The 19,086-nt window shown below is 41.8% G+C and overlaps 1 protein-coding gene across 4 annotated transcripts in view; it reads right to left on the bottom strand.

Moving 5' to 3' along the window:
* Immp2l (inner mitochondrial membrane peptidase subunit 2) overlaps positions 1 to 9,525 on the bottom strand; it is an 854,797-nt gene extending 845,272 nt beyond the window's left edge. Inside the window, exons 1-2 of one of the 4 annotated variants that reach the window (XM_036206171.1) lie at positions 9,471 to 9,525; positions 8,984 to 9,056 (exon numbers count right to left, since the gene is read on the bottom strand). The gene's annotated coding sequence lies outside the window, so the exon portion shown is untranslated. Of the gene's footprint in view, positions 1 to 8,979; positions 9,057 to 9,153; positions 9,270 to 9,470 lie in introns of those variants that run through there. The other 3 variants (XM_036206173.1, XM_036206174.1, XM_036206172.1) reach the window with 3 other exon arrangements.
* Positions 9,526 to 19,086: the final 9,561 nt, after the last annotated feature.

Genomic DNA, 19,086 nt, shown 5'->3' with positions numbered 1-19,086 from the left:
TCTTGGACTAGCCCTGAAGCCCAATCCACAGGGGGCACTATCTGCCTAATACTATAAATCTGGTCCAAAACCCAAGGCTGGAGAGGTCACAGGCCTGGAGGGAAACTCACTATTGTTGCTTAGTTAAATTGAGATGGGACCAAACTATTTCCTAAATACTTATATTTATACCCATATACATATTCTGCTCTCACTTTTTTTGTTTGTTTGTTTGCTTTTTTCAAGACAGGGTTTCTCTGTGTAGCCCTGACTGTCCTGGAACTCACTCTGTAGAACAGATTGGCATCAAACTGAGATGCATCTACCTCTGCTGTGGAATAATTCTCTTATACACTGTAAAGACTTGTCACTCGAATTGGTTTAATAAAATAATGACAGGCTGGAAGTGCAGGTGGTGTGTCCAAACTAAGAATGCTGGGAAGGAGAAGGATGAAGTCAGGAGTCATCAGCCAGATGCAGAGGAAGCAAGATGAGAATGCCATATTGAGAAAAGGTACCAAGCCACGTGATTAAACATACATAAGAATAATGGGTTAATTTAGTGTAAGAGCTAGTCAGCAATAAACCTGAGCTACTGGCTGAGCATTTATAAGTAATATTAAGCCTTGGTGTCAATTATTTAAGTAGCAGCTGCTGGGTATCTGGGAACAGACAGGCAGGAGAGAAACTTCTGCCTACATGACTTTGATTCCCAAGTGCTACTTGGATGCCCCACACCTAGCTGCTACTCTCATCCTTGATCAGAGAAGCATTTCTTTGCAGTAGACTGTGTTAAAATCAGTAAAAATATAAGTGTAAGAAAGGGACATGTAGGGAAGAGGAGGGGATGGCAGGAGTGGGAGTCAGTCTAATAAAAACTGATAGCTTAATGTAGCGAATGCTTAGTATGGAATAGTCATAAATGAAGAGGATACATTCACCACCAATGTCTACATGAAAGATACATGATGTCTGGTATTTGTGTAGGCTAATTTATGACAACTCTATACAAACTGCAGTCATCAGCGAAGAGGAAACCCTGATTGAGAAAATGCCTTCATAAGATCAGGCTGTGGACATGCCTATTAAAGCATTTTCTTAGTGACTGATGGGAGAGGGTCCAGCTCATTGTGGGTGGTACCATTGCTGGCTAGTAGTCCTGGGTTCTATAAAGCAGACTAAGCAAGCCATGTGGAGCAAGCCAGTAAGCAACACCCCTCCATGGCCTCTGCATCGGCTCCTACCTCCATGATCCTGCCCTGTTGAGTTCATGTCCTGACTTCATCAATGATGAACAGTGTTATATAAGCTAAATAAACCCTTTAATCCCAGGGTTTTTTCATCATGGTGTTTGATCACAACAATAGCAACCCTAACTAATACAGTATTTAAGGTAGATTTCTTAAAATGTTCTTAATGAGCAAATTACGGAGTTCAAATAACACAAGACATAAAATTTTGATTACTACTTTTGACTTGTTATAATGAATGGATAAATAATATTCAAACTAAAAAAGAAAAAGAAAACTAAAGCATCCCATTTTTACATATGCTCAGGAAGTCCAACTTCCTGTCATGGAGGTACAAGCAGAGGATGAGAAGGAAGAAGGGAAGGGGAAAAAGGAGGAAGAGAGGAGGAGGAGGAAGAGTGAAGAAGGAGACAGAAGAGGAGGAGGAGACAGAAGATGAAGAATCAGGTGTTCTCTCTAAACCAGGAAAGAAGGCAAACAAAAACACAAGCTGGTTTGCATTCACAAGAAAGCATGATGCCCAGAATGCATGCAGGCTACTGTGATTCAGCCCTAGCTCTCTATGGGCTCCCTCCTCTTGGCATAACACTGGCTTAATCTTGACAGGTAGTGCAGCCAGCATCCTTACAAGATGGTAATTTCATCTCTTTGGTTGCATACCCTGAGGAAGGGCTGCTGGTTTCAAATTCCTTCTATTTTTAATTTCTTTAGAACCTCATGTTGTTTCAAAGATGGCTGTCCAGTGCTCCCCTGTTTCCACACATTGGCCAACACTGTTATCTAACATATGTGAACATATAGAAACAACCTAAGCATTTGCTAACATGGAAATGGATAAAGGAAGTGTGGTATAAATATACAATGAAATATTATATTATTCTGTGTTTTTTTTAGAAGAGAAGGAGAGAGAGGGATACTAAATAGAATACACCTATAACCCCAGCACTTGTGAGGCTGAGGCAAAAGGATCAAGACTTTAAAGCTTAGGCTACATAGCAAGACCCTTTCTCAAAAACAGAAAATGAAACTCCTGTCATTTGCCATAATATGGTTGAATCTGGGTTAAGTGAAATAAGACAGAAACAGAAAAGAATTATTCCTTAATGCATGATCTCATTTACATGTGGAATCATCAAAATCCAGAGAGACACAAAGCAATGTTAACAGAGGAGCAGGACACAAATGGGGAAGTGATGTCAAAAAATAAAATGCAGCAAATAACTAACATAAACAAGTCTAGACATCCAATGTTCAACCTAAGCACCATCAGTTTCCCAGTGATATGCCCACAAGCCCTTTAACCACAATACTCTAAAAGTGTAACTCTTCATTCATTCCTCTTCTCTTCCCTCTCTAACCACAACCTAGGGAGCATTCTGTATCACATGCCCTCTCCCCTTCCTTCTACATTCAATCCCAAATGCTAGGCAATTCTCCTGCTTCCCGGGTATTTTTATAAACATTCTCACTTCTCTAGCCAGACTACTATCTCCCACTGGCCCAGTCTTCTCAATCCCCAGCCTCCACCTCCTAGCACCCTGCTTTCACAGCGACCTTTTGTGGACTTCACAGTTCTTTGGTGACTCGAGTAGATGTGGACACAAAACCTGAAATTAACTAGTCTCATCTGTCTTCACATCTGCCCTTGTCCTTCATTTGCTACCATGGCTGACCAACACAGAGCTCCCAGGCCATTCGATGACCACATAACCACTCATGCTGTTGCTTCTGGTAATGAATGCTCTCTGTTCCCATCAGGCTGCCTCAGCTTCTTTCCTTTGAGGCGGGAGGGGAAAGGGAGAGCTATCTGTTTGAGACAAGGTCTCTCTACATAGTCTTAACTGTGCTGGAACTCATTCTATAGACCAGGCTGGCCTCAAACTCAGAGATATACCTGCCTCTGCCTCCAGAGTGCTGGGATTAAAGGTATGTACCACCACACCAGACTTGTTTCAGCTTTCAAGTCTGGGCCCAAAGACAACCATTCCTGAAACCACTCCTTGTCATTCTAGTCAGGGACACAGAGCTCTTGTTGGGTCCCTCTGGACATGTCCAAGCTCTGTTATATAACAAACAGCATACTGTCTAAACTGTACAGAGACACCCAGAGTCTTACTGTCCTATAGGCTCCTTGGATAAAGCGTCTATTCTCATCTTTCCATTAGCAGCACTAATTTGACATGTACAGCATGTAACTAAAGGAGAGAAGCAGGGGGAGGCTTAAATGATAATAGGTCAACAGGTTGTAAGAAAATCAATTGAACTTAACACATAAAAGCCTACGTACAAGCAGCTATTTCTAATTCCATTTAATTATAAAGAAATAGAAAAATATGGTTATTCAAATATTACCAATGTAACAAAAAAAACTTATTATTTAAATAAACAGGAAATAAAGATCTAAGAATTCCCAATATGGCTGGGCATGGTGGTGCATGCCTTTTATCCCAGCACTTAGGAGGAAGAGGCAGGTAGATCTCTGTGAGTTCAAGGCCAGTGTGGTCTACAGAATGAGTTCCATGATAGCTAGATCTACATAGTGAGACATCCCCCCCCCCAAAAAAAGGTCCCAATAAAACCAATCGCAAAAGAGGCTAGCAAAAACATGGCTCTTCTGTGACTCCCACCCACCTCCTAAAAAACAAACCATCTCATTAAGCCGTGCCCTTGGACTGAACTAAAGACTGGTTCCTTCTCTATCAGCTCTCCATTGCGCCCCTCTGTCGATATTCTGCGTACCCTTTCTCAGCTCCCGCTACCAAACCCAGATCTATGGGAAGCTCCTCTTACTGGAACTGCAAGTCCCGGCTCTCAGGTGAGTCTGGATGTAAGCAGGGAGAGCACTCAAGACCGGGAAGAAAAAGAAGCTCCTATTGACCAACAACCTATTTTCTAGCAGTCACTGTACTTTACAATCACAGAATCTCACAGCAACCGTGAGTAACACCCCATCTTTCAGATGAGGAACTGTCCCCAAGATCACACAGCCCACTCTCAAATCCAAAAGGACAGGCCTCCAGCATTTATCAATGACCCTCAACATCCATGTAAAAAAGGAAGTTTCAGCCACGCTGAATTATCAGAATACAATCTTCTGCAATACTACTGTGCATTTCAGTTAGACCAGCCTTTTAAATGGGGATTACAACCCCAGAGTTATATATATATATATATATATATATATATATATATATATAGAGAGAGAGAGAGAGAGAGAGAGAGAGAGAGAGCTGAGGAATAAAACACCATGGGTCAGGACAGCTCACAGAAAAAAATAAAAACAAATGCAAAACCTTAGTAGCAATAAAAGGTTTCTGAGTGCCTAATGACCAAAGGTTAATTCAGAATCTGAAGTTTCTTGAAGTGCCGGCCAATGCTGTGTCATGAGACTCCACTTTGCACCGAATGTGGGTTCACACTATGTAACATAGAATGCTGATGAACACCTCAGCTTACATTTGAAACGACTGTAAATTATAAACTTCAGTGGTTTTCCTGTACATGCAAAGGGTTCTGCTCTTACAGAAACATAACAGCTTTTTTTTTGTTGTTGGGTTTTTGTTGTTGTTGTTGTTGTTGTTGTTTCTCAAGACAGGGTTTCTCTGTGTAGCCCTAGCCCTGACTATCTTAGAACTCGCTCCATGAGACCAGGCTATCCTCCATGCCCAGCTCTAGAACAGTTGATTTCAAAAATTACTGTTTGAGTTGCTGACTTGAATTCCATCCAAAGTAATTAAACTTAAAGAAAATATTGGCTTGGGGTTGGAATAGAATGTCCAACAGTTTCTGAGGTGGTCCTAAGCACATTTCTGTCATTTTTTTACTACATATTTATATGAAGCAACATTCTTGGAACTGAAGATTATAACATCAGAATATATACCCTCTGTGAAAAATGCTGAAGATGTTCTAAGTCCTGAAGTATCTGGTCTCCAGGCAGGATTTAATTCTGTATGCAAATAAATGAGAACACCTATTTCATTACCATGCAAATTTCTCCTCTGTAATAAATGGTGAAGGCATTCATATATCAAACAACTATTTTTAAATGAATTGCTTCATGACTTATTGTAAGCACATGTTTGATTTATATACCTACTTTACATACCCTACATGCCATGAGTTGTTTAAAAATGTGTTAGACAAAAGGGAATGTAAGTGGAAAAGTTTAAAACCTCTGGAAGTACACAACATTTCTAATAGCATGTGATAGTTTAAAAGGCTTTAAAAGTACTGTAACCTGGAAAACCAAAGGCCACTGGTTCTTCTTTTTCTGTAAGTTCATTTGTTAACATGAAAGAAAACAGACCTGAAAACGGACTTTTTAACTCAGAAGCTAGACGTAGGTGGATTCCTGAGTTCCAGGCCAGCCTGATCTACAGAGCAAGTTCCAGGACAGCCAGGGAAACCTAAGAAACCCTGTCTCAAAAAAGAAAGTTGGGGTGGGGGAGGAAAATCACTTTTAAAAATATATCAGGTTCCTTTTTTAAATTAAAAAAAAAAAAAAAGATCTTATTTAGACAAGGCTAGCCTAGAACTCAAAATTAGCCCACCCGTGCCTCCTTAGTGCTGAGGTTCATGTCCAGACATGAACCAGGACACTCAGCTCAACAGGTTCAAGACTGAGGTTTTGCTTTTAAGACAATTTTCCTTCTACAAAAACTTAGTGTAAAAACTTGCCAAGAATAGGAACTACTTCCCCTTGTTAGGTTGTAAGAACACCTGTGGAAAATGTGCTTCTATGACCAGGTGCTGTCATTTGAATAAAACATCACACTGGGCCTGGAGACCAGTGCTCATAATAGAAATACCACAGACTGCAGCTGATGCGCCTATAATCTACTGACAGAGTGTACTCCTCAGCAAAGCGAAACCAGATGTCTGGTGTGAAGTCAGATGTCTGTGGACTTGTCCTTCTCAGCTACAAACACAGTATTAGATACACTAAATGCACAGCTTAGCTGTATATCAGACCCATAACTTGGCAAAATCATGACAGTTTGGACAAGAAGCATCAGCATTTTTATTATAATGCTTTAAACCAAAGATATTTCTGAAATAGAAATCCTAACTTAGAGCACTCAGATAAATGTGGTAGCCTACCTGTCTCGCTTTGGGAATGGTGTCAGAGCTCTGTTACACACATGATAGAAACCCTTTCTCTTGTTCTCAAGCTGACACTCCTTAGGCAGGACTGTGGAGTGAGCTGATAAAGGAAAATCAAGCCACACGGGGGTTTTTGTTTCAGAAGCTCTGGGATCGGGTGCGGGAGACACATGTCACCTGCATTATGAAAATGCATAAATCAAGGAGACCTAGCAGTTATGGGAAAACGGTTCTAGGCTGCCTGGCTCTGTGCAAAGGAAGGTCGTAAGCAAATGATAGGTAGGGCTGGAAAGTTGGCTCAGCAGTTAAGAGGACCTGGGTTCAGTTCCCAAGGTTGCAGCTCACATCTGTCTATAATTCCAGTTCCAGGTGATCCAAAACCTGCATAAGACACACATGCAGGCAAAACACCAATGCACACAAAGTAAAAATAAATTAATAAAGAAAAAAAAAGAGAAAATGTTGGACGATCAGATGGAGAAACGGGACAGTGAGCACATGCATGCCAGGTACTGCTCTGTCCAGTCTTCATTTTTAGGTCTGCGTTGTTTTATCTAGATAGCATCAAATCCAGCAGCACAAAAGCTGTAACCAGTCCCAAGTGACAGAGCAAAGAAAACAAAGACTAGGATTCAAGGCTGCATCGAAGATTACAGAAACTATGCCAGACATGGTGGCACACTCCTGGAATCCCAGCACTGAAACAGGAAGATTTCCAGTTCAAGGCCAGCCTGAGATGCACAGTGAGACAGTGTGGAGGATGGGCGGAGGCTGTGTGGGAGAGTAACTGGCTGAGCAGGGGCAGGGCCTGGGTTTGACTTCCATCACCTCAGAAAAACAAAAGATTATATAATGGATGACTCTTCTACATGAGGATTTTAGAGAGCGCCTGGACTAGTGGCAAACAGCCAAAAGAATAGGAGAAAAGGGAAAATGCAGTTTCACCAAGTAATGGTAACATATATATGATATGTACATGACATTGTATATGGTTAACACAGATAAATGCCTCAGCTGTATGCCTAATTAACATGTAGCTGTGAACTTAATACATGGTACAAAACCTTGAAAAGGTAAATACCAAAATATTAAAAAAAAATCTGAGGTAGATTTATATTAGACTCCAGTTTTTCTTTCATACTCCTATAAGAGTTAACCTTAAGTAACTTAATTTTGACCTTAACCTATTCTCAGGCCAATAAAGAAATGGGTTAAATGTACAGAACCCCATGGCAGGTGTGTTCAGTATTACTCTCTTAAGTACATCACCCTTAGCTGTCTCCCTGTTTCTAAAATCCTTCTTAGAGAACAACTCAAAGCCTTACACTCATCCAGTCACTGTGCCTGAACAATGCGTCCACTGCCCCAGAAAATGACTAGAACACTAGGCATTATGGAAAACAAATCTCCATGGCTCGTCACCCCTGAAAATTTACTTCTGACTCTACCGAGAAATGGAACAATATAGCACGTTTCCCACACAATACTGCAGAGCTGTAAGCCACTAAGATGGCCTCAGAGGGAAGTTCTTGCACATTTACACATAATTATTCAAAACTTCCACAGAAACCTGAGAAAGGCCCAGCCCCCAAAAAGGCCATCTCCCACAGTCTCATTCTCCACATCCTGTTTTGTTTATGGGATTTCATTTGTTTTATCTTTGAGACCAGGTCTGTGTGTCCCTGGCTGGCCTGGAAGTACCTATATAAACCAGGCTGTCTCTGTTAGGACCAGAGATGAGAGCCATCCCCACCAGCTCTGCAGATCCCATTTCAATCAGCGTTCATTCAACACAGGGTGAAAGGACATCAGAAGTAGAGCCCCTCATTAAGAAACAACCATGTCCTAGTTTTTCATGAATGGTGTGAGCCTCCACAACTTAACAAGGAAGCCAGGTTCATATGTGGCCTGTGCCAGGATGGCCTCTGAGGGTGAGTCCAGCTTTCTTAAGTATACACACATGTAGTTTACTATCCTTGCTTATAGCTAACCTGCATTTTAGGTAAATGTTACCAGTGACATATATAATCCTGGGGGGTTCCAACCTGAGAGAAGCTATGTCACCACACAGAGACTAGAGAAGCAGTGTACTGGAGAAAGAATTGAGATCTCAGGGAAGAACCACCGGAAAGAGATGACTGAAAATCTCGGCAAACTTCCTAGGACTTCAACATAACTTTTCAGAAAAGCATAGACTGCTTGAGGACAGATTCTTTCTTCTATAATTCTGAAAGGTCACAGAAGAATTCCAAGTATATGAAATTGCTATTGTCTTTATGGGGTCCTGTGTGCTTCTTCCTCCAGGTGGTAGGTTTTAAAATGTAAAGATTCCTTGAGGGGTAATTACCAAGCTCGATTACCTAACACCCTACTGGTGAATGCTACCTCAAGACAATGTGCCAGGTTAAAGAGGTTCTGAAAGGAAGTGAGTTTTCTGTCAGGTGACTTAAAAAGCTGTTTAAACTTCCAGCAGACTATTCAGACTTCAGAAACCTAAAGGAAGGCTTGGGCTTGGGGCCAGTGACCTTTGAAGGTGGGTCTCCAGTTTCTGATAACAAGTGGAATTTGGACCCAGGTTCTCAGGGGCAGAGTTTCCCCTCTCGAAGAATAGTCTTGGCTCCTTCCGCCCCTAAGCGATACTTACTTACCCTTTCTCCCGCTCTTCCTCGGTGAGAAGGGGTAAGTGGTAATATTGTACCCTCGCCCAATTTGGCCAAAATCCTAAAAGTAAAAACGACAGAGACAGGTCCTTTAAAATCCTGTGACTCGAGCCTGAGCAGCTCCCACCAGCTGCCCACTACTCCAGGAACAGCGCTACCTCCCGGCCGCTCTGCGGGCACCCCTGACCAGCGAGGAGAGGTCGTCTACTTGCCCCGATCGGGGCTCGGGTTCCCTAACTGAGAGAGACAGAAGGACAGACGGAGAGGACAGCCGCGCGGCCTCGCTGGAACACGCGCACGCACGCATGCTCGCCAGGGTCGCACGAGTAGCGGCCGAGCGGCTCCCCGCCTCCCAGCAACGCCCCCTGTCCGAGGCCGACCCTGGGATAAGAGACCCCGCCCGGAACACCGAGGGTCTGCCCAAGCCCACCCGCACGCCTCGCCGCCCCGACCCGGCACCCCATTCCCCGCGCACCCGCTGCGCAGCTCAGCCCAGGGGAAGTCCCTGCGGCTCGCCCCGCCCACCCCGCGCGGCTCGCCCCGCCCACCCCGCGCGGCTCGCCCCGCCCACCCCGCGCGGTCCGCCCCGCCCACCTCCGCGGCTCGCCCCCGTCTAGGCGGCAGCGGGAGGCTCCGCCCCTTACGGAAATCCCGCCCCCGGATCGCGGCTCTGTTGACCCGGAGCCCGGAGTTGGTTTACAACAGATGGGCGGCTGTGGTGAGCCCGCAGGCTGGCGGTTACTGGTGGTATTAGGAGCTTGAAGTCTAAGCCCGGCGTCGTGTTCATGGCTAAAAGGGCAAGAAAAAGCAGCAAACCACCGGAAACTCCCATTTTGCTTCCTCTAGCAAGCCAAAAGAGAAATCCAGAACAATTTTTTTTTTACAGAAACTAAGGGTTTTTATTTTATAATTAAGCTTTTGCAGGCTAATTGTACAAAATCTTAACTGTGTTATACAACCTACAAAAACAGTGTAACAGAAAACTAAGCAGACAACAACATTGGTTCTCTTTTTTTTTTTTACTCCAGCCCAATTGTACCTTTCTCTTCTAGCTTTATGCTTCTAGATGAACTATTATTCTCCTTTTATCATTTTATCATTCTTGCCATGCTTTGCTAGGCAAGCGCTCTACCTCTGAGCTAAATCCCCACCCCCTAACTATCATTCTTAAGTGCCCTGACACTCAGCATTCAAAATTAATTCTAAAGATGGGAGAATGTAAGAGACTTAAATGGAGCCAGGCGGAGGTCGCACATGTCTCTAATTCCAGCACTCAGGAGGCAGAGGAAGGCAGGTCTCTTGAGTTCGAGGCCAGCCTGATTTACAGGGAGAGTTCCAGGACAGCCAGGGCTACAGGGAGAAAGCTGGTCTGGAAAAACCAAAAAGAGAGAGAGAGTCGTCAATAGGCTGACTGAGAATTACAGAAGTCTACCAAAGAGAACAAGGTTACTGTGATAGGATGTGGGTGCAGTTATTCTTAACAGTAGCTTAAATAATTTCTGCAAGGTCGGTTTGATCCAGCTTCATGACTTAATTTAGAGAGCATATCTTGGGGGCCACTTCTGATGACAGGGCCTATTGACAAATTGGATTAGGCCCTAGTAGTAGAGAAACTCCAAATTAAACAAAAGGTTGGTCCAGTGAGGACCCTATGGGATGGGGTGGAATTAACATAGATAAACAAAGACAGGGGAGGGGCTTATTGTACTGGAAAATAAGTCTACAAAAAGAGTGGCTAAGTGGCTTTGTCACTAAGATTCATCGAAGATATTTAAGAAGTCAAAGTAACCGAAAAAGCTTATATCCCCTATTTTTCCCAAATGTAAGTCATTCTGGAAATGGCAAAAATCTCAAGTCAGAGCCAAGAGTACTTTTAGGACATTGATACTATTCTGTATGATACTGTATTATATGTCATTATATATTTGTTAGACCCACAGATGTACAACAAAACTAGTGAGCACTAATCTCTGACTTTGATGATAATGATATGACAAGGTACATTCATCAATTTTAACCAGTATGCTTTCAGGATGTTAATAGGAAGGTTGTACATGCATGGAGGTGACCTAGAATATGGGGATTCTGTCCATTCTGTTCAGTTTTGCTCTCTACCTAAAACTTCTTTTTAAAAATAAAATTTTATTTTTAAAAAGGAATTAAGATAAAGTCTCTGAACATCTTTTATTCTTCAAAGTCATTACATTTAAAGCTCAAATATTTGACATCAGTGCCACCAGAGGAAACTGAATCATACATTCCTAACTAAGATAGAAATTTACATTATGGTTACACATCATATTTAATATTCAACAGGCTAAACTGAATCAAAGTGAGCCATAAGTAATTAGGCTTATATAAAATGTGGGTGGAAGAGGGGTAAAGAAGTTTCAGCTGCTTAGGGTACAGTGGGAATGAGGCCAGGAAATGGAGACTCAGGGATGGTCCTGAGACCAGAAGATCTGGACTTATTGTCCATGTGCCACAAAGGGTTAGGGTTAGGATAGGGTTCACTTTGTGCTACATTTTGCTGACCAGAACAGACCATGAAGTAAACGTCCTGATGGTACAACACCTGTATGGTGATATTTTATTTGTACTGAAATGTGATTTTATTTGTATGTTAATAAATAAAGTTGCCTGGGGGTCAGAGCTAATAGCAAGCCATAACAGAAGCTGAGTGGTAGTGGTACATGTCTTTAATCCCAGCACTTGGGAGGCAGAGCTAGGCAGATCTCTGTGTGTTCAAGGATACAGCCAGCATAGAGACACAGCTTTTAATCTCAATACCAACCATAGAAGACCTGGAGGTCTGTACAGACAGGCAGTGACAAGGAGGTCATGTGCTTAGGTTTACAACCAATGAGAAGGCAGAACAGAAAGTCAATAAAAGGACAGACACACAGGAAGTAGGCCTCTTGCTGAGGGGAAGGACAGCAGCAACAGTGAAGGGTAAGAAAGGGTTTTTAGCTCTTAGCTATTGCTCTGACCTCTTGGCTTTTAACCAGGCATTTGGCTCTGTGTTTCTTATTTTAAAAGGACTGTTACATCTACAGACCTGAGTAAATCCAAAAAGGCTCAAGGACAGATTTTCAAAAACTAGTAGAGCAAGAAGACATCTACTTGTATGGATTAAATATATCACAGTAACAGAGCCATAGTGGTATATGCCTTTAATCCCAGCACCAGAGAGGCAGAGGTGCTGTGGATATCGCTCTGTGTAAATAAAGTTCTGATTGGCCAGTGGCCAGGCAGGAACTATAGGTGGGACAAGAAAGAAGAGAATTCTGGGAAGTAGAAGGCTGGAGAGAGACACCGCCAGCCACTGCCATGAAAAGCAACATGTAAAGACACTGGTAAGCCACAAGCCATGTGGCAAAGTATAGACTAACAGAAATGGGTTAATTTAAGATAGAAAAAGTAGATAAGAAGAAGCCTGCCACAGCCATACAGTTTCTAAACAATGTAAGTTTCTGTGTGCTTTCTTGGTTGGGTCTGAGTGACTGTGGGACTGGCGGGTAAGACAGATTTGTCCACACAGAGGTAGGTGGATCTCTGAATTCAAGGCTAATATGCTACCAAGCAAGTTCTGGGAATCCAGGAATACACAGAGAAACCCTGTCTTTTAAAAAAAAAAGTAAAGAAGTCTAAAAAGTGCCTGAAGTCAATGATGAAAGTTACCATCAAATCATGGTATGAAATAGATTTTTTTTCCCAAAGAGAACTGATTTCCAATGCTTAGAGAAGATGCTTTATCAAAGGTAAGGCTAATATCATTAAGTAATGAAAATTCACTTTCTGGGAATGAAGAACTCTTAGTCAAAATTAAGTGAATGCAGGAGAAAAACCTACTGCACATTACAGACCAAAGAAGAATTGTTTAAAAACATTAGTATGACCAGGATAGCCAGAACTACAAACATGACACAGAGAAATCCTGTCTCAAATTTGAGACCCACAAGTTTTTAAACAAAATGACAAAGACTCAGGAAGATGACGGGTCAACTTCTAAATTGATTGGCCAACTTTGTGTCTGTCTACCTCAAGAAGGTAAATAGTACACAAAGTGAATGACAAATAAGACAGAACAATAGCCACCACATTTCCAGAACTGGGCTCAGTGAGTTTTCTGTAATTGCTGACCCAAGATGAAACTCCCTAGGACAGGGAACAATTGGCCATGGTTTAAAAAGAGGAGCATTGTATTACCCTGAACTGGCTTCAGATAAAAATCACTTTAGACTGCATTCTCCGTTGATCAGCTTTGTGTTTACATACCCAACAGCAAAAGTCAAACTGTTGGCAAGCCTGCGAAGTCTCAAAGACGAAGTTAAACTAGAATATTAGTTCTCAACCTTCCTAATGCTGTTGCCCTTTAATGCAGCTCCTCATGTTGTGGTGACCCCAGAGCACAAAATTATTTCCATTGCTACTTCATAACTCTAATTTTGCTACTGTTATGAATCATAATGTAAATATCTGTGTTTTCCAATGGCCTCAGATGACCCCTGAGAAATGGTCATTCAATCCCTCAAGGGGTTTTGACCCACAGATTGAGAACCACTACACAAGAGACAGAAGAAAAGAAACGAACTACGAAAACTGAAAACCGTTGTGTATTAGTGACTCTCCTTCCTTCTGTGATCAAACACCCGGCAGAGGCTACCGAAGAAGGGAGGGTTTGTTCTCACCCACAGTTAGAGGGAATCATTCACCATGGAGGGGATGGCATGGAAGCAGGACAGGAAGTAGGTGGCCACATTGTGTCTCCAGCCCATGGAATGACCCCAGCCACGTTCCAAATGGTTCTTTCCAGTTAAGCCCTTCTGGAAACAACCACATACACACACCCCAAGGTGTAATTCCCTAGTGATTCTAAAATCTATCAAGTTGACAATGAATTACAGATTTGGAATTTATGAATGATATCAAGCAATATGACAGAAGAAAATGAACACAAAGCTTGCTACAAATCATTTTCAAAGGAAAGTGATGACCCCGTGGCTTGTATCTACTTTACTGCCAAGGGGTAGTTACCTTTAAATCAATTTGTATTTTATTTGTATCCATGCCTGTACCATATAAATTATTTGAGGAATAAGGTACCAAGAAAAGCACTGGCATTAAGCTGTATATTCACTGAGTATTCATCACAGACCACTTCCATGATGTGCCTGAGGACTTGGATGATGTCCTCTTGAATGTTTTCTATAAGACTCTTCAGCAACATAAACTGCTTAAGGTCTCCAGGAAGAAGTTTGCCCATCAAATTCTGGACACAATCAAGGAGATTGCCAATAAGACATACCATGTTCACTTTTGGAAAGAAATTGGCACCAACATCTAGTTTGGTATAAAGAAAGACAGCTTGTAAATAGAGTTCCAATCTCCAAATCATTCAGCTAGAATTAGAAGTCTAGAGCAAAGTGGAGAAAAAATGATAGGAAAATGATGTCTACTTCATGGCTTAGCTCAGAAGACAAGAGGCCAAATCTCTGCTTGTTGAGTAGCTTCTGGAACGGGCTTTGCCTCACAAAGATCAAGCTTTTTCTGAGCTTGATATGAAAGGTTCTAGAGCATTGCAGAAGAAGGAGTGAAGTGTGAAGAAAGTGGAAAAAACCAAGGGAAGTCAGGAAGACACTGAGAAGTAATTTGAGCCACTGCTCAGGTGGATGAGAGATAAGGCCCTTAAACTGAGGACAAGTCTGAAAGGGCTGTGAGGTATCCCTGTGCTATTGTGGCCAACATGGGGGATGGTCTAACAACATGGACAGAACACAAAAGAAAAATACACCAAACAGTCCAGGACATCTGTACAAATTATTTTGCCAAGCCAGAGAAAGCATTTGAAATTAATTCCACACACATTCACTAATCAGAGACATGCTTCTACAAATTCAGGAAAATGAAAATGGTGTAACAGCCTTACATCATACTGGAGTTTTGTTTGAAATGTCAACCATTCAGCCAGGTTATCTTCTATCACACACCAAAGCAAATGGGAATAGAACAGAAGGAATAACGTAAACACTGAGCCTGAAGAACTGAAAGAGGAACTGGAAGATGCTGAAGACAGAGCCCACAGCAAAAGACTTTAGTCACCATGAAGAAATGATGGACTAGGCAGTGGTGGTGCACTCCTTTAATCCCAGCACTCAAGGGGCAGAGGTAGGCAGAACTCTGTGAGTTCAAGGCCAGCCTGGTCTACAGAGTGAGTTCCAGGACAGCCAAGTCTGTTTACACAGAGAAACCCTGTCTTGGAAAAAAAAAAGCGGGGAGGGGGGGATGATGATCATGAATCACCATGAAAAGATAATGAGCATGTAGACAAAAAAAGAACAACAAAGAAAACCACAGCAGCAAAAGATTAATTGTGAATCACACTCTGAACTTGGATCCTGTGTAGAGAGGAAGTGTGAAATTGTTAAGTCATTTCTTTTGTGAGAAACTTGTTTTGGATTTTTAGCACTCCAGCCTCCTTCACCCTGAATTGTCAAATATTGGAGTTGCCGATCAGGAGGCAAGTTAAGTTTTCAGTTGAAAATTGTTTTAGTATTCACCGTATATGTAAACTTGTACCATTTAACCATTCTTAGTATAAAATCTTTTGGGTTCTATAGATCTGAAAAGAATTAACCCCCAAGTACAGTAAACTTACATGCATATCTAAATATACATATATATGATGGACTGCTAAACGGTCTTATTAATAAAAAAAATCTGGAGCCAGATATTGGAGTGAAAAGCTGAAAGCAGAAAAATCAAAAAGCAGAAAGAAGCCAGCCACATTCTTACCACTTAGAGATCCTCCACCAAAGAGACCTACTTCCTGTATACCCATGCCTATATGCCTTTCTGTTCTGCCATCTCATTTCCTCTCTATGCCCAGCTACATCATTTCCTCTTCCTGTCCAGTTCTGTCACTTCCTGTCTGTCTGTACAGACCTTCAGACATTTATGGTTAACTAGTGTTGGAATTAAAGTTATGTACCACCACGCCTGGCTCTGTTCCTAGTGTGGCCTTGAACTCACAGAGATCCAGATGGATCCCTGCCTCCCGAGTGATAGGATTAAAAGTGTGTGTCACCATTGCCTGACTTCTATGTTTAATATAGTGGCTGGCTTTTTCTTCTGATCCTCAAACTTCATTGGGGGACACAGTTAAAATATCACCACATGTGTGTACACACACAATGCACATTCTTATCTATACATATTGGCCAATGGTAAGCAAATACTGCAAAATAATATAGAATAACTATTCTCAAATGTTTTGTTCTCAAAATCTTTTTTTTAATTAACAATGTTTATTCCTTGACACTCATATATATGTAATGCACTCTGGTTGCTCCCCTCCCCCTATTTTACCTCTTCTTATATTTGCTAGTGTTTGTTTTGTGTAGTGTCTCACAGTTTTACTAGGGCCATTTTGGAACAGACCTTCAGAGACTGGTAGGCTCACCAGCCACTATTCAGTTGAATACTGTGCATCTCTGTCTCCAGGAATGTGTTATAGGATCTGTTGGTGGCCAATAGGTGAGAAGTAGTAGGGTCCTCCAAGGCCCCTCCCCTTTCATAGCAGACAGACTTAGCAATGTCCAATTTACACGGGCCCCAGCAGGCACAGCTACTGTGAGGTCACGATTGTTATGTCCATGCCAGGCTTTGAAGAGGGCATTTGCAGCCCTCCTCTCTATCTTCTGGCTCTTAGAGTCTTTCTGCCTCCTCTTCTGCAATGATCTCTGCCTTAAGTGTGTAGTGTGTATGTTTGTTTAGGGCTCATCCCTCAACTGCCCTCAATTTGCTTCTTGCACAGCCATGTGTCTCTATATTCACCTTCATTCGCTCCAAGGAAATGCTTCCTGGTTTAAGGCTGACAGTAGCCTTTGTCTTTGGGTAATTCTAGTCCTGGGTTATCTGACTCTCTCTACTGACCTCTATGGGCACTGCTCTCATGAACAGTGAAACACACTCACACACACACAGTGTCAAACAATGCCAATCTGACAGGCAAAATGTAATACCTATGTCATTATTGCACCAATGGGCCCAGTTTCAAATGGACTGCCAGACATGGGTGCTCTTCTCCAAAAGCAGTATGTACTCTTAACCACTGAGCCAGCCGCCATAAAAACACTGATGCCTTTACCTCTCCTGCCAACCCCCAACAGCCAGCATATCACACTCTGACGCTGAGAGCTAGTCAATAGGGAGGGATTTTCCTGCTGTTACCAAGTTGATTTCTCTAATATCTTGGGACGTGTGTGTGTGTGTGTGTGTGTGTGTGTGTGTGTGTGTGTGTGTGTGTGTGTCTGTCTGTCTGTCTGTCTGTCTGTCTGCCTGTCTCTATCTCTATCTCTGTCTTTGTCTCTCTGTCTCTATCACACACATACACACACAACACCCCCCACCCCCAAATCTTTGTTAGGAGAGAAGGTGAAGGCATCCGTGGTCTTCTCAGTTACTCTTAGCTCCTCAGACCTCCATTGAGAATTTATCCAAATACCATTTTTGCATTTCATTTTTTGAATGTCTTGGGAAAACACACAATGGTTTGCTAACATCTGAGATTATAGTCATTCACCAACTCCAAGATACAGCGGAAACTTACAGGCTCAAATCCAATCACATTTCTAAAGTTTCTCAGAGCTTTTACTATAGCAGCTCTGAGGAAACTGATATGCTTGTGTGAACCAACATGAAAACAAGATTTTAATTTATATTCTTTATTTCAAAATTTGAAGTTTTCTAATTTGAATTATATTATCTGAAAAAAAAAATGAAATATTGGTATATAGTCATCAACCAAACTTTAGACAACATCAATGGTCTGCATTTTCATAAATATATAAAAGTGAGCTTAAAATTAAATCAGGGGCTGGAAAGATGGCTCAGCAGTTAAGAGTACTGGTTGCTCTTCCAGAGGTCTTGAGTGCCCAGCCATCTGTAATGAGATCTAGTGCCCTCTTCTGGCATAAAGGCATACATGCAATTAGAACACTTCTGTAAAATAAATACATAAGGGGGAGGGAACAGGAAAGAGGAAGGAGGGGAAACTGCCATATGTAAAATAAATTAAAAATTAATTAATAAAAAATTAAAATCAGAAATTAGAGTTTTGTTTATTACCCAAATTAACTTTTTCTAATGTTACTAATGTTTCTAACATTACTCTGGAAAAAATAGATAAACTTTTGTTATACTATAAATAACATCTTATAAACCATCCATTTGGATTTTTCTTTTAATGCTAGTTTCAAATAATAGAAGCCAGGGCTGAGAAAAGGAACATCTCATTTCAAGTTCTGACACACGATGTACACAATGTAAGCTGGGGACATCATATCACAAACACAGGCTCTGTTCACAAGAGTAAGTGTAAAGAACACAGAAACTTAGTTCCTTCAGCCAAAAATACAAAATTTAAACATTTTTAAAAAGTTAATGAATGGAGTTATTTGAAACCAAATATAGTAAAATTCATTGAAAAATGATGCTCCAAAGAGGAAAGGCAGAACTGGATGGAGGGAGAGGAATAGGGTGTGGAGGAAGGAGAAAGGAAGGATTGATTACTGAGTACAAACTCCTGCAAGCTTTGGTTGGAGCCTAAGAGCTGGAATTTATATTGGCTTGCCTTTCTCAATGGACTTGAATTTCTAGAGACCAAATAGTTGTTCAGGGAAAGTTGTTCTTATAGAGTATGGAGGGGGGCAGAGAAGCTCCCTAGTAAGGCCTTAATTGAGGTCAGAAAGTCTGAGCTTGCTTTGCCAAGCACGGCTGTATATTAGGATGATTTGGTCAAAGGTGTGGTTACCAGGTGTTTTGAAGGGTCTACACTTGTTGGTACCTTATACCACAACCTTGAAAGGGGGAGGTCTTTTGCCCCTCCCCTTGCTGATCTATAAAAATCCCCTCATGAATAAATTTGGGGCTGCTAGGCATTGACCCTGGGCCCTCCTGAAGCTATCCTGTGTCTTTTTTTCTATACCTATATTTCTATCATTTCTCAATTCCTCACTCCCCTCTTCAAGGGACCCTTCGATAGGTTAGGGCTGGGCCCCAACAATAGTGAATATAAAAGGAATAATACA

This window comes from Onychomys torridus, chromosome 14 (genome assembly GCF_903995425.1).
Source record: "Onychomys torridus chromosome 14, mOncTor1.1, whole genome shotgun sequence".
Classification (NCBI taxonomy): Eukaryota; Metazoa; Chordata; class Mammalia; order Rodentia; family Cricetidae; genus Onychomys; species Onychomys torridus.
Note: the sequence above shows the minus strand (reverse complement) of the source record. Positions and strands in the feature narration are given on the sequence as shown.